Genomic DNA, 5,776 nt, shown 5'->3' with positions numbered 1-5,776 from the left:
TTTACTGAGCACCTCAACTCTGCAGCAACCATGCTCGGTCGAACAGATCATGAGAAGGGCTCCCAAGAAACAAGATTCCAGACCCCCTGCAAAAACACATTGGGGGGAAGAAAAACAAAGGATGGGTGGGACAAGCACAAGCATGGCTTGCAAGCACACACGAAAAAACAAGCGTTACCTTGAGACAAGCAACCAACAATGTTCCCGCCAAACACCAAACCCGCTCCCCTAGAGACGCACCACCAATTCCCACATTGCAATCGAAACCCAACCAACCCGAACCAAAAAATAAAACCCATGCTATCAATGATCCTACCACAGGTTCACCTACGGTAACTTTGCTACGACTTCTCCTTCCTCTAAAAAATGATAAGGTTCAATGAACTTCTCACGACATCGACTGCGACGAACCACCAATGTCGACGCAATCCAAACACTTCACTGGATCATTCAATCGGTAGGAGCGACGAGCGGTGTGTACAAAGGGTAGGGACGTAGTCAACACGAGTTGATGACACGTGTTTACTAGGAATTCCTCGTTGAAGACCAATAATTGCAATGGTCTATTCCCATCACGATGCAATTTGAGAAGATTTCATGATCCTCTTGAACTAGGAATAAAAACTCGTTGGCTGCATCAGTGTAGTGCACATGAGGCCCAGAACATCTAAGGGCATCACAGACCTGTTATTGCCTCAAACTTCCATGACCTAAACGACCATAGTCAGTCTAAGAAGCTGGCCGCGAAGGGGAACCTCCGTGTAGCTAGTTAGCAGGCTAAGGTCTCATTTGTTATCAGAATTAATTAGACAAATCGCTCCACCAACTAAGAATGGCCATGCACCACCACCCATAGAATAAAAAAAGAGCTCTCAATCTGTCAATCCTTACTATGTCTAGACCTGGTAAGTTTCCTCATGTTGAGTCAAATTAAGCTGCAGGCTCCACTCCTGGTGGTGCCCTTCTGTCAATTCCTTTAAGTTTCATCCTTGCGACCATACTCCCCCCGGAACCCAAACACTCTGATTTCTTAGAAGGTGTTGGCGGAGTCCTTAGAGCAACATTCACCGATCCCTGGTTGGCATCATTTATGGTTGAGACTAGGACGGTATCTGATCGTCTTCGAGCCCCCAACTTTCATTCTTGATTAATGAAAACATCCTTGGAAAATGCTTTCGTTGTGGTCCATCTTTCATAAATCCAAGAATTTCACCTCTGACATGAAATATGAATGCCCCAGATAATCCCTATTAATCATTACTCTGGTCCTGAAGGCCAACACAATAGGACCAGACTCCTATCACGTTATTCCATGCTAATGTATTCAGGGCATAAGCCTGCTTTGAGCACTCTAATTTTTTCAAAGTAACAACGCTGGAACCACGACCTAGCCAATTAAGGCGAGGAGCACGCCGCCGAAAAAAGGGATAGAAGGGCAGGTGCACATCGAGTAGGCGGACCGACCCTTATGACCCAAGATCCAACTTCGAGCTTTTTAACTGCAACAACTTAAATATACACTATTGGAGCTGGAATTACAGCGGCTGTTGGCACCAAACTTGCCCTCTAATGGATCCTCATTAAGGGATTTAGATTGTACTCATTCCAATTACCAAACTTGATAAGCCCAATATTGTTATTTATTGTGACTACCTCCCCATGTCAGGATTGGGTAATTTGCGCACCTGTTGCCTTCATTGGATGTGGTAGCCGTTTCTCAGGCTTCCTCTCCGGAATCGAACCCTAATTCTCCGTCACCCGTCACCACCATGGTAGGCCTCTATCCTACCATTGAAAGTTTATAGGGCAAAAATTTGAATGAAGCATCGCCAGCACAAGGGTTGTGCGATCCGTCGACTTATCATGATTCACCAGAGAAGCGAGCAAGCCCGCGCCGGACTTTTATCTAAAAAATGCATCCCTTCCAAAGAGTCGGGACTTGGTGCATGTATTAGCTCTAGAATTACTACAGTTATCCGAGTAGTATGGTACCATCAAAAAAACTATAACCGATTTAATGAGCCATCCGCAGTTTCACAATTTGAATTAGTTCATGCTTAGACATGCATGGCTTAATCTTTGAGACAAGCATATGACTACTGGCAGGATCAACCAGGTAGCACCCTCCCACTTCAAAGGGCATTTCGAGTGCTCTCTTACTGAGAGCCAACCTGAACACCCATCAAGTCAAAGAGATGTCAAAATATCATGTAAAACTTTTATGCCTTACACCTCTTGAATCCCAAGAAGGAAGCACATGCAACATGCCAAGGACATGGCGAACAAATGGGCAGACCTGCCAAGCCTCAATGCACTAGGGCCACTCTGGAGTTTGTAGCCATGGCCCAACCAACAATAAAATGAGCGATCACTCACCCACTCCCTTAGAAATGATGCTTCCAAAGGCCTCCACGCCCCGCACGGAGACCACCTAGGAGTCCACCCGGACTGCAGCAATGGTGGACCTCGATCACCCGATCGCTTGCGGTAGCCTCGATGCAAAGGAAACAAATGGAGAACAACCAACCACACAACCTCTATATTATAAATGAGCCACAACCCTCCCCGCCCCACACTGAGGCCACCCAGGAATCCACCCGAACAGCTGCAACGATGGACCTCGATCTCTCGACCGCCTGCGGCAGCCTCGATGCAAAGGAAAAGGAAGGAAAATAAAAAGAGGACGATCGACCACACAAATCCTATCATAGAGAGGCCATGCAAACCTCCCCGCGCCCGCACCGATGCCACCTAGGAGTCCACCCGAACAGCAGCAATAGTGGACCTCGATCGGATGATCGCCTGCGACAGCCTCGACACAAAGGCAAGGGGAGGAAATCATACAAGAAAAACAGAGCCCGCAACCTCCCTCAGAAATTCCCCCCAACCCACCCCTCCCCGCACAAGGGCCACCTAGGAGTCCACCCGGACAGGAGCAACAATGGACCTCGATCACGTGATCGTTTGCGGCAGCCTCAATGCAGAGAGGAAACAGAAGGAAATAAAACAAGACCAACCGAGCCCACAACCTCTCTTAGAAATTCCCCCGACCCTCCACGCCACGCACCGAGGCCACCTAGGAGTCCACCCGTGACAACAACAGAGGTGGACCTTGATCACTTGACCGCCTATGGCAACCACGATGCGAAGGCAAAGGAAGGAAATAAATGCAAATCAAGAGGGTCGCTACACAATACAAGAACACATATCCAAACAGGAGGAGGGATCGGGCAGCTCCGCACCCCACGCACCCTACATACAGGAAACCTAGGGGATTTCCCACAGCTTTACTGACCAGACAATGAATAAGTTTCCCCTACGGCCACCTCCACGCAAAGGAGGGAGGTCAAAGCATTCCACCTCGAAATCCTTCTTCCAGATAGCCCCCACCATCGATGATTATAGTAGCAAGCCTCCTCCCCGTTGGACCATGAGCTCATACACAATTGAAACAACAAGTGCCCCCCAACCCTCCCCGCAGAGAGGCCACCTAGGAGTCCACCCGAACATCAGCAACGATGGACCTCAATCGCATGACCGCCTGTGGCAGCCTCAATGCAAAGGAAATGGAAGGAAACAAAACAACAAGACCAACCGAGCACACAACCTCTCTTAGAAATGCCGCCGGGCCCTCCATGCCACGCTCCAAGGCCACCTAGGAGTCCACCCGCGACAGCAGCAATGGTGGACCTCGATCACTTGACCGCCTGTGGCAACCACGATGCGAAGGCAAGGGAAGGAAATAAATGCAAATCAAGAGGGTCGCTGCACAATACAAGAACACATATCCAAATAGGAGGAGGGATCGGGCAGCTCCGCACCCCACACACCCTACGTACAGGTAACCTAGGAGATTTCCACAGCTTTACCGACCGGACGATGAATAATTTTCCCCTACGGCCACCTCCACGCAAAGGAGGGAGGTTGAAGCGTTCCACCTCGAAATCCTTCTTCCAAATAGCCCCCACCATCGATGACTATAGTAGCAAGCCTCCTCCCCGTTGGACCACAAGCACATACACAATTGAAACAACAAGTGCCCCCCATCCCTCCCCTCCTCGTAGAGAGGCCACCTAGGAGTCCACCCGGACAGCAACAACAATGGACCTCGATTGCATGATCCCCTGCGGTAGCCTCAATGCAAAGGAAATGGAAGGAAACAGAAATACAAGACCAACCGAGCCCACAACCTCTCTTAGAAATGTGCCCCCCGACCCTCCACGCCATGCACCGAGGCCACCTAGGAGTCCACCCGGACAGCAGCAACGGTGGACCTCGATCACTTGACTGCCTGCGACAACCACGATGTGAAGGCAAAGGAAGGAAATAAATGCAAGTCAAGAGGCTCGCTACACAATACAAGAACATATCCAAACAGGAGGAGGGATCGGACAGCTCCGCACCCACCCACACCCTACGTACAGGCAACCTAGGAGATTTCCCATAGCTTTACCGACTGGATGATGAATACTTTTCCCCTACGACCACCTCCACGCAAAGGAGGGAGGTCGAAGCGTTCCACCTTGAAATCCTTCTTCCAGATAGCCCCCACAATCAACATAGCAAGCCTCCTCCCCATTGGACCAGGAGTGCATACACACAATTGAAACAATAAATGCCCATAAACGTTGTGACTTAACATTTCCAACCGCAAAAGCCTGCCACGCACGCAAGATGCAAGGGAAAAGCTGACCCCTCGATCAAACATATGGGCCAACACATCTATCAAAACCTCAAAGACAATGCAACCATGAACGATGTGCATTTTGAAAGGAATGCCAACCCTTGACTTTACAATAAGTAGAACAGCACCTCACATCACCCGACGGAAAAAGCAAGCAAGAGGGAGGGTAGGTGGTTTACAACCAAAACCCTTCCCCATCCCTCTTAAATGTATGCATCTCAACCGACAATGCCAACATGGAAAGAGTACAAGAACAAGACACCGGCACCATAAACAGCCGGACAATGAAGAGGCTAGCAATCACAAGGAGCTACACCAAAACCACCCGAAAACCAACTCAATTACCAACCCACCTTTCACACGAAAAGAAAAACCCTCCACACCAAATAGGGAGGAGGTGAACAATATTACGAGGATCCAATTTCAATGGAGCCACAAATGGCTGCCCAACCCAATCAAAATTATCTATTCGCAACAACCGAGGGGCACGATAGCGACATTGGCATGACATAGTTTTGGGACTTCCATCTGGGACCGCAGCAACGAAGGCTCAAAGGAGCGCCGATAAAACTTTCAACATTCTTATCTTGGGATGGGAAAGAGGGATGGGCATGGCCAACTTTACCGCTCATGCGCTACTAAGTGGGGATGGAGAGATGATGAAAATCGGGCACCCTACAAACGACCCAAGGCCATCGTTCAGGCAAACGCGAAAACACAGCTCGATTACCAACCCACCTTACACACAGAAAGAAAACTTGTCGCTGGTATCATCTGGAGGGGGACATGGGGACCAAGACGAGCCATGGAACCAAACCACAACAGCCCCTACAGCTCCAAGAACTTAGAGAGAAATTGTCCACATATGCCTCCCGGGATGAGCATGGGCAACATTACCGCTCATGCGCTACTGAGTGGGGATGGAGAGAAGATGAAAATCGGCCACCCTACAAACGACCCAAGGCCATCGTTCAGGCAAACGCAAAAACACAACTCCATTACCAACCCACCTTTCACACGGAAAGAAAACCTGTCGCTGGTATCATCTAGATAGGGCACGAGGGGGACCAGGACGAGCCAGGGAGCCACACC

The 5,776-nt window shown here is 49.5% G+C and overlaps 1 non-coding gene across 1 annotated transcript; it reads right to left on the bottom strand.

Annotated features, from left to right (window-relative positions):
• Positions 1 to 304: 304 nt before the first annotated feature.
• On the bottom strand, positions 305 to 2,119 carry LOC149195245 (18S ribosomal RNA). The gene has a single exon (XR_016255462.1). It is a non-coding gene; the product is annotated as an 18S ribosomal RNA (ribosomal RNA).
• Positions 2,120 to 5,776: the final 3,657 nt, after the last annotated feature.

The sequence above is a fragment of the Pinus tabuliformis genome, chromosome 2_2 (genome assembly GCF_031772625.1).
Source record: "Pinus tabuliformis cultivar Carrire ecotype Pingquan chromosome 2_2, CPIR1, whole genome shotgun sequence".
NCBI classification, from domain to species: domain Eukaryota; kingdom Viridiplantae; phylum Streptophyta; class Pinopsida; order Pinales; family Pinaceae; genus Pinus; species Pinus tabuliformis.
This window is presented reverse-complemented; position numbering and strand designations above follow the sequence as displayed.